Raw genomic sequence first — 11,292 nt, forward strand, 5'->3', positions numbered from 1 at the left:
TTGAACTAAAACCCCACATTTCGCCCCCAAAATCCCACGATTTCCCCTCAAAATCCCACATTTTTGACCCAAATCCCCACATTTTACACCAATATCTCACATTTTGCCCCAAAATCCCGCGATTTCCCCCAAATTCCCCCATCTCGCCCCCCAAATCCCACATTTTTGACCCAAATTCCCCCATTTTGCCCCCAAATCCCTCATTTTTGACCCAAATCCCCGCATTTCGCACCAAAATCCAACATTTTGCCCCCAAAATCCCACGATTTCCCCACAAATCCCCCATTTTTGCCCCAAATTCCTGCATTTTGCACCACAATCCCACAATTTACCCCCAAAATCCCACATTTTGCCCCCAAATCCCGCATTTTTGCCCTGAATTCCCACATTTCACACCAAATTCCCACATTTTGCCACCCAAAATTCCACGATTTCCCCCAAAATCCCCCATTTTTACCCTAAAACCCCACATTTTGCCCCCAAATCCTGCAATTTCGCCCCAAATTCCCACATTTCGCCCCCCAAATCCCACATTTTTGAACCAAATTCCCACATTTCGCCCCCCAAATCCCGCATTTTTCTTCCAAAGTCCCGCGATTTCCCCCCAAATTCCCCCATTTTGCCCCCCAAAGCCCACAATTTTGACCCAAATTCGCACATTTCACACGCAATTCCCCCATTTCGCCTCCAAAATCCCGCGATTTCCCCCCAAATCCCCCATTTTTACCCTAAAACCGCACATTTTGCCCCCAAAATCCTGCAATTTCCCCCCAAAATCCCCATTTTGCTTCCCAAATCCCACATTTTTGCCCTGCATTCCCACATTTTACACCAAAATCCTGCAATTTCCCCCCAAATCCCACATTTTCCCCCCAAATTTCCGCATTTCACACTAATATCCCACATTTTGCCCCCCAAATCCCACATTTTTACCCCAAATTCCCCAATTTCGCCCCCCAAAGCCCACAATTTTGCCCCAAATTCCCACATTTTTGACCCAAATTCCCCCATTTGGCCCCCAAATCCCACATTTTTGACCCAAATCCCCGCATTTCGCACCAAAATCCAACATTTTGCCCCCAAAATCCCACGATTTCCCCACAAATCCCCCATTTTTGCCCCAAATTCCTGCATTTTGCACCAAAATCCCACAATTTACCCCCAAAATCCCACATTTTTGCCCCCAAATCCCGCATTTTTGCCCTGAATTCCCACATTTAACATTAAATTCCCACATTTTGCCCCCAAAATCCTGTATTTTTGCCCCAAATTCCCACATTTTGCCCCCCAAATCCCGCATTTTTGCCCCAAATTCCCACATTTCACACCAAATTCCCACATTTTGACACCCCAAACCCCACGATTTCCCCCAAAATCCCCCATTTTTACCCTAAAACCCCACATTTTGCCCCCCAAATCCTGCAATTTCGCCCCAAATTCCCACATTTCGCCCCCCAAATCCCACATTTTTGAACCAAATTCCCACATTTCGCCACCCAAATCCCACATTTTTCTTCCAAAGTCCCACAATTTCCCCCCAAATTCCCCCATTTTGCCCCCCAAATCCCACATTTTTGCCCTGAATTCCCAACTTTAACACCAAATTCCCCCATTTTGCCCCCCAAATCCCACATTTTTGCCCCAAATTCCCCAATTTCGCTCCCCAAAGCCCACAATTTTGACCCAAATTCCCACATTTCGCCCCCCAAATCCCGCATTTTTGCCCCAAATTCCCACATTTCGCCCCCCAAATCCCACAGTTTTGACCCAAATTCCCACATTTCGCCACCCAAATCCCACATTTTTCTTCCAAAGTCCCGCGATTTCCCCCCAAATTCCCCCATTTTGCCCCCCAAATCCCACATTTTTGCCCCAAATTCCCACGTTTTACACCAAAATCCCACATTTGGCCCCCAAATCCCACGATTTCCCCCCAAATCCCCCATTTTGCCCCCCAAATCCCCCATTTTTGCCCCAAATTCCCACGTTTTACACCAATATCCCACATTTTGCCCCCAAAATCCCGCGATTTCCCTCCAAATCCCCCATTTTTACCCTAAAACCGCACATTTTGCCCCCAAAATCCTGCAATTTCCCCCAAAAATCCCCGATTTTTGCCCCAAATTCCTGCATTTCGCACCAAAATCCCACATTTTGCCCCCAAAATCCCACGATTTCCCCCCAAATTCCCCAATTTTTGCCCCAAATTGACCCATTTCGCTCGACAAATCTCGCATTTTTGCCCCAAAATCCCACGATTTCCCCCCAAATCCCCCCGTTTCGCCCCCCAAAATCCCATATTTTTCCCCCAAATTCTACCATTTTGCCCCCAAATCACGCATTTTTGACCCCAAACCCTGCATTTCGCACCAAATTCCCCCATTTTGCCCCCAAAATCCCGCAATTTCGGCCCAAATTCCCACATTTCGCCCCCCAAATCCCACATTTTTGCCCCAAATTCCACATTTCGCACCAAAATCCCACATTTCGCCCCCTGAAGCCCACATTTTTGCCCCAACATCCCGCAATTTCCCCCAAATTCCCACATTTCGCCCCCCAAATCCCACATTTTTGACCCAAATTCCCACATTTCGCCCCCCAAAGCCCACATTTTTCTTCCAAAGTCCCACGATTTCCCCCCAAATTCCCCCATTTCGCCCCCCAAAGCCCACAGTTTTGCCCCAAATTCCCACATTTTACACCAAATTCCCACATTTTGCCCCCAAATCCCTCATTTTTGACCCAAATCCCCGCATTTCGCACCAAAATCCAACATTTTGCCCCCAAAATCCCACGATTTCCCCACAAATCCCCCATTTTTGCCCCAAATTCCTGCATTTTGCACCAAAATCCCACAATTTACCCCCAAAATCCCACATTTTTGCCCCCAAATCCCGCATTTTTGCCCTGAATTCCCACATTTAACATTAAATTCCCACATTTTGCCCCCAAAATCCTGTATTTTTGCCCCAAATTCCCACATTTTGCCCCCCAAATCCTGCAATTTCGCCACAAATTCCCACATTTCGCCCCCCAAATCCCACATTTTTGACCCAAATTCACACATTTCGCCACCCAAATCCCGCATTTTTCTTCCAAAGTCCCACAATTTCCCCCCAAATTCCCCCATTTTGCCCCCCAAATCCCACATTTTTGCCCTGAATTCCCAACTTTAACACCAAATTCCCCCATTTCGCCCCCCAAATCCCACATTTTTGCCCCAAATTCCCCAATTTCGCCCCCCAAAGCCCACAATTTTGACCCAAATTCCCACATTTCGCCCCCCAAATCCTGCAATTTCGCCCCAAATTCCCACATTTCGCCCCCCAAATCCCACATTTTTGACCCAAATTCCCACATTTCGCCACCCAAATCCCACATTTTTCTTCCAAAGTCCCGCAATTTCCCCCAAATTCCCCCATTTTGCCCCCCAAATCCCACATTTTTGCCCCAAATTCCCCAATTTCGCCCCCCAAAGCCCACAATTTTGACCCAAATTCCCACATTTCGCCCCCCAAATCCCGCATTTTTGCCCCAAATTCCCACATTTCACCCCCCAAATCCCACATTTTTGACCCAAATTCCCACATTTCGCCACCCAAATCCCGCATTTTTCTTCCAAAGTCCCGCGATTTCCCCCCAAATTCCCCCATTTTGCCACCCAAATCCCACATTTTTGCCTTGAATTCCCAACTTTAACACCAAATTCCCCCATTTCGCCCCCCAAATCCCACATTTTTGCCACAAATTCCCACATTTCGCCCCCCAAAGCCCACAATTTTGACCCAAATTCCCACATTTCACCCCCAAAATCCCGCTATTTCCCCCGAAATCCCACATTTTTGCCCCAAATTCCCACGTTTTACACCAAAATCCCACATTTGGCCCTTAAATCCCACGATTTGCCCCCAAATCCCCCATTTTGCCCCCCAAATCCCCCATTTTGCCCCAAATTCCCACATTTCACACCAAATTCCCACATTTTGCCCCCAAAATCCCGCGATTTCCCCCCAAATCCCCCATTTTTACCCTAAAACCGCACATTTTGCCCCCAAAATCCTGCAATTTCCCCCCAAAATCCCACATTTTTGACCCAAATTCCCACATTTTACACCAAATTCTCCCATTTCGCCCACAAAATCCCGCATTTTTGCCCCAAATTCTGCAATTTCGCCCCCCAAATCCCCCATTTTTGCCCCAAATTCCCACATTTTACACCAAATTCCCACATTTTGCCCCCCAAATCCCACATTTTTGACCCAAATTCCCCCATTTTGCCCCCAAATCCCTCATTTTTGACCCAAATCCCCGCATTTCGCACCAAAATCCAACATTTTGCCCCCAAAATCCCACGATTTCCCCACAAATCCCCCATTTTTGCCCCAAATTCCTGCATTTTGCACAAAAATCCCACAATTTACCCCCAAAATCCCACATTTTGCCCCCAAATCCCGCATTTTTGCCCTGAATTCCCACATTTCACACCAAATTCCCACATTTTGCCCCCCAAATCCCACATTTTTTGCCCCAAATTCCCACATTTTGCCCCCCAAATCCCACATTTTTGCCCCAAATTCCCACATTTCACACCAAATACCCACATTTTGACACCCAAAACCCCACGATTTCCCCCAAAATCCCCCATTTTTGACCTAAAACCCCACATTTTGCACCCAAAATCCTGCAATTTTCCCCTCAAAATCCCGCAATTTTTCCCCAAAATCCCACATTTTGCCCCAAATTCCCGCATTTCACACCAAATTCCAACATTTTTGCCCCCAAATCCCGTGATTTCCCCCCAAATTCCCCCGTTTTGCCCCCCAAATCCCGCATTTTTGACACAAATCCCCACATTTTACACCAAAATCCCACATTTCGCCCGCAAAATCCTGCAATTTCCCCCCAAATCCCCCATTTTTGACCTAAAACCCCACATTTTGCACCCAAAATCCTGCAATTTCCCCCCAAATTCCCCCATCTCGCCCCCCAAATCCCACATTTTTGACCCAAATTCCCCCATTTTGCCCCCAAATCCCACATTTTTGACCCAAATCCCCGCATTTCGCACCAAAATCCAACATTTTGCCCCCAAAATCCCACGATTTCCCCACAAATCCCCCATTTTTGCCCTGAATTCCTGCATTTTGCACCAAAATTTCAAATTTACCCCCAAAATCCCACATTTTGCCCCCAAATCCCGCATTTTTGCCCTGAATTCCCACAGTTCACACCAAATTCCCACATTTTGCCACCCAAAATTCCACGATTTCCCCCAAAATCCCCCATTTTTACCCTAAAACCCCACATTTTGCCCCCAAATCCTGCAATTTCGCCCCAAATTCCCACATTTCGCCCCCCAAATCCCACATTTTTGAACCAAATTCCCACATTTCGCCACCCAAATCCCGCATTTTTCTTCCAAAGTCCCGCGATTTCCCCCCAAATTCCCCCATTTTGCCCCCCAAATCCCACATTTTTGCCCTGAATTCCCAACTTTAACACCAAATTCCCCCATTTCGCCCCCCAAATCCCACATTTTTGCCCCAAATTCCCCAATTTCGCTCCCCAAAGCCCACAATTTTGACCCAAATTCCCACATTTCACCCCCCAAATCCCGCATTTTTGCCCCAAATTCCCACATTTCGCCCCCCAAATCCCACAGTTTTGACCCAAATTCCCACATTTCGCCCCCCAAATCCCGCATTTTTCTTCCAAAGTCCCGCGATTTCCCCCCAAATTCCCCCATTTTGCCCCCCAAAGCCCACAATTTTGACCCAAATTCGCACATTTCACACGCAATAGCCCCATTTCGCCCCCAAAATCCCGCGATTTCCCCCCAAATCCCCCATTTTTACCCTAAAACCGCACATTTTGCCCCCAAAATCCTGCAATTTCCCCCCAAAATCCCCATTTTGCTTCCCAAATCCCACATTTTTGCCCTGCATTCCCACATTTTACACCAAAATCCTGCAATTTCCCCCCAAATCCCACATTTTCCCCCCAAATTTCCGCATTTCACACCAATATCCCACATTTTGCCCCCCAAATCCCACATTTTTGCCCCAAATTCCCCAATTTCGCCCCCCAAAGCCCACAATTTTGCCCCAAATTCCCACATTTTACACCAAATTCCCACATTTTGCCCCCAAATCCCACATTTTTGACCCAAATCCCCGCATTTCGCACCAAAATCCAACATTTTGCCCCCAAAATCCCACGATTTCCCCACAAATACCCCATTTTTGCCCCAAATTCCTGCATTTTGCACCAAAATCCCACAATTTACCCCCAAAATCCCACATTTTTGCCCCCAAATCCCGCATTTTTGCCCTGAATTCCCACATTTAACATTAAATTCCCACATTTTGCCCCCAAAATCCTGTATTTTTGCCCCAAATTCCCACATTTTGCCCCCCAAATCCCACATTTTTGCCCCAAATTCCCACATTTCACACAAAATTCCCACATTTTGACACCCCAAACCCCACGATTTCCCCCAAAATCCCCCATTTTTACCCTAAAACCCCTCATTTTGCCCCCCAAATCCTGCAATTTCGCCCCAAATTCCCACATTTCGCCCCCCAAATCCCACATTTTTGACCCAAATTCCCACATTTCGCCACCCAAATCCCGTATTTTTCTTCCAAAGTCCCGCAATTTCCCCCAAATTCCCCCATTTTGCCCCCCAAATCCCACATTTTTGCCCTGAATTCCCAACTTTAACACCAAATTCCCCCATTTCGCCCCCCAAATCCCACATTTTTGCCCCAAATTCCCCAATTTCGCTCCCCAAAGCCCACAATTTTGACCCAAATTCCCACATTTCGCCCCCCAAATCCCGCATTTTTGCCCCAAATTCCCACATTTCGCCCCCCAAATCCCACATTTTTGAACCAAATTCCCACATTTCGCCACCCAAATCCCACATTTTTCTTCCAAAGTCCCGCGATTTCCCCCCAAATTCCCCCATTTTGCCCCCCAAATCCCACATTTTTGCCCTGAATTCCCAACTTTAACACCAAATTCCCCCATTTCGCCCCCCAAATCCCACATTTTTGCCCCAAATTCCCCAATTTCGCTCCCCAAAGCCCACAATTTTGACTCAAATTCCCACATTTCGTCCCCCAAATCCCGCATTTTTGCCCCAAATTCCCACATTTCGCCCCCCAAAGCCCACAATTTTGACCCAAATTCCCACATTTCACCCCCAAAATCCCGCTATTTCCCCCGAAATCCCACATTTTTGCCCCAAATTCCCACGTTTTACACCAAAATCCCACATTTGGCCCCCAAATCCCACGATTTCCCCCCAAATCCCCCATTTTGCCCCCCAAATCCCCCATTTTTGCCCCAAATTCCCACATTTCACACCAAATTCCCACATTTTGCCCCCAAAATCCCGCGATTTCCCCCCAAATCCCCCATTTTTACCCTAAACCCGCACATTTTGCCCCCAAAATCCTGCAATTTCCCCCCAAAAACCCACATTTTTGACCCAAATTCCCACATTTTACACCAAATTCCCACATTTTGCCCCCAAAATATCGCATTTTTGCCCCAAATTCTGCAATTTCGCCCCCCAAATCCCCCATTTTTGCCCCAAATTCCCACATTTTACACCAAATTCCCACATTTTGCCCCCCAAATCCCACATTTTTGACCCAAATTCCCACATTTTGCCCCCAAATCCTGCATTTTTGACCCAAATCCCCGCATTTTGCACCAAAATCCAACATTTTGCCCCCAAAATCCCACGATTTCCCCACAAATCCCCCATTTTTGCCCCAAATTCCTGCATTTTGCACCAAAATCCCACAATTTACCCCCAAAATCCCACATTTTGCCCCCAAATCCTGCATTTTTGCCCCCAATTCCCACATTTCACACCAAATTCCCACATTTTGCCCCCCAAATCCCACATTTTTGCCCCAAATTCCCACATTTTGCCCCCCAAATCCCACATTTTTGCCCCAAATTCCCACATTTCACACCAAATACCCACATTTTGCCACCCAAAACCCCACGATTTCCCCCAAAATCCCCCATTTTTGACCTAAAACCCCACATTTTGCACCCAAAATCCTGCAATTTTCCCCTCAAAATCCCGCAATTTTTCCCCAAAATCCCACATTTTGCCCCAAATTCCCGCATTTCACACCAAATTCCAACATTTTTGCCCCCAAATCCCGTGATTTCCCCCCAAAATCCCCCGTTTTGCCCCCCAAATCCTGCATTTTTGACACAAATCCCCACATTTTACACCAAAATCCCACATTTCGCCCCCAAAATCCCACGATTTCCCCCCAAATCCCCCATTTTTGACCTAAAACCCCACATTTTGCACCCAAAATCCTGCAATTTCCCCCCAAATTCCCCCATCTCGCCCCCCAAATCCCACATTTTTGACCCAAATTCCCCCATTTTGCCCCCAAATCCCACATTTTTGACCCAAATCCCCGCATTTCGCACCAAAATCCAACATTTTGCCCCCAAAATCCCACGATTTCCCCACAAATCCCCCATTTTTGCCCCAAATTCCTGCATTTTGCACCAAAATCCCACAATTTACCCCCAAAATCCCACATTTTGCCCCCAAATCCCGCATTTTTGCCCTGAATTCCCACATTTCACACCAAATTCCCACATTTTGCCACCCAAAATTCCACGATTTCCCCCAAAATCCCCCATTTTTACCCTAAAACCCCACATTTTGCCCCCAAATCCTGCAATTTCGCCCCAAATTCCCACATTTCGCCCCCCAAATCCCACATTTTTGAACCAAATTCCCACATTTCGCCACCCAAATCCCGCATTTTTCTTCCAAAGTCCCGCGATTTCCCCCCAAATTCCCCCATTTTGCCCCCCAAATCCCACATTTTTGCCCTGAATTCCCCAATTTCGCTCCCCAAAGCCCACAATTTTGACCCAAATTCCCACATTTCGCCCCCCAAATCCCGCAATTTTGCCCCAAATTCCCACATTTCGCCCCCCAAATCCCACAGTTTTGACCCAAATTCCCACATTTCGCCCCCCAAATCCCGCATTTTTCTTCCAAAGTCCCGCGATTTCCCCCCAAATTCCCCCATTTTGCCCCCCAAAGCCCACAATTTTGACCCAAATTCGCACATTTCACACGCAATTGCCCCATTTCGCCCCCAAAATCCCGCGATTTCCCCCCAAATCCCCCATTTTTACCCTAAAACCGCACATTTTGCCCCCAAAATCCTGCAATTTCCCCCCAAAATCCCCATTTTGCTTCCCAAATCCCACATTTTTGCCCTGCATTCCCACTTTTTACACCAAAATCCTGCAATTTCCCTCCAAATCCCACATTTTCCCCCCAAATTTCCGCATTTCACACCAATATCCCACATTTTGCCCCCCAAATCCCACATTTTTGCCCCAAATTCCCCAATTTCGCCCCCCAAAGCCCACAATTTTGCCCCAAATTCCCACATTTTACACCAAATTCCCACATTTTGCCCCCAAATCCCACAGTTTTGACCCAAATCCCCGCATTTCGCACCAAAATCCAACATTTTGCCCCCAAAATCCCACGATTTCCCCACAAATCCCCCATTTTTGCCCCAAATTCCTGCATTTTGCACCAAAATCCCACAATTTACCCCCAAAATCCCACATTTTTGCCCCCAAATCCCGCATTTTTGCCCTGAATTCCCACATTTAACATTAAATTCCCACATTTTGCCCCCAAAATCCTGTATTTTTGCCCCAAATTCCCACATTTTGCCCCCCAAATCCCACATTTTTGCCCCAAATTCCCACATTTCACACCAAATTCCCACATTTTGACACCCCAAACCCCACGATTTCCCCCAAAATCCCCCATTTTTACCCTAAAACCCCTCATTTTGCCCCCCAAATCCTGCAATTTCGCCCCAAATTCCCACATTTCGCCCCCCAAATCCCACATTTTTGACCCAAATTCCCACATTTCGCCACCCAAATCCCACATTTTTCTTCCAAAGTCCCGCAATTTCCCCCAAATTCCCCCATTTTGCCCCCCAAATCCCACATTTTTGCCCTGAATTCCCAACTTTAACACCAAATTCCCCCATTTCGCCGCCCAAATCCCACATTTTTGCCCCAAATTCCCCAATTTCGCTCCCCAAAGCCCACAATTTTGACCCAAATTCCCACATTTCGCCCCCCAAATCCCGCATTTTTGCCCCAAATTCCCACATTTCGCCCCCCAAATCCCACATTTTTGAACCAAATTCCCACATTTCGCCACCCAAATCCCACATTTTTCTTCCAAAGTCCCGCGATTTCCCCCCAAATACCCCCATTTTGCCCCCCAAATCCCACATTTTTGCCCTGAATTCCCAACTTTAACACCAAATTCCCACATTTCGCCCCCCAAATCCCACATTTTTGCCCCAAATTCCCCAATTTCGCCCCCCAAAGCCCACAATTTTGACTCAAATTCCCACATTTCGCCCCCCAAATCCCGCATTTTTGCCCCAAATTCCCACATTTCGCCCCCCAAATCCCACATTTTTGAACCAAATTCCCACATTTCGCCACCCAAATCCCGCATTTTTCTTCCAAAGTCCCGCGATTTCCCCCCAAATTTCCCCATTTTGCCCCCCAAATCCCACATTTTTGCCTTGAATTCCCAACTTTAACACCAAATTCCCCCATTTCGCCCCCCAAATCCCACATTTTTGCCACAAATTCCCACATTTCGCCCCCCAAAGCCCACAATTTTGACCCAAATTCCCACATTTCACCCCCAAAATCCCGCTATTTCCCCCGAAATCCCACATTTTTGCCCCAAATTCCCACGTTTTACACCAAAATCCCACATTTGGCCCCCAAATCCCACGATTTCCCCCCAAATCCCCCATTTTGCCCCCCAAATCCCCCATTTTTGCACCAAATTCCCACATTTCACACCAAATTCCCACATTTTGCCTCCAAAATCCCGCGATTTCTCCCCAAATCCCCCATTTTTACCCTAAACCCGCACATTTTCCCCCCAAAATCCTGCAATTTCCCCCCAAAATCCCACATTTTTGACCCAAATTCCCACATTTTACACCAAATTCCCACATTTTGCCCCCAAAATCCCGCATTTTTACCACAAATTCTGCAATTTCGCCCCCCAAATCCCCCATTTTTGCCCCAAATTCCGACATTTTACACCAAATTCCCACATTTTGCCCCCCAAATCCCACATTTTTGACCCAAATTCCCCCATTTTGCCCCCAAATCCCACATTTTTGACCCAAATCCCCGCATTTTGCACCAAAATCCAACATTTTGCTC

Source organism: Chlamydotis macqueenii, unplaced genomic scaffold, assembly GCF_036417535.1.
Source record: "Chlamydotis macqueenii isolate bChlMac1 unplaced genomic scaffold, bChlMac1.mat HAP1_SCAFFOLD_201, whole genome shotgun sequence".
Taxonomy (NCBI): Eukaryota; Metazoa; Chordata; class Aves; order Otidiformes; family Otididae; genus Chlamydotis; species Chlamydotis macqueenii.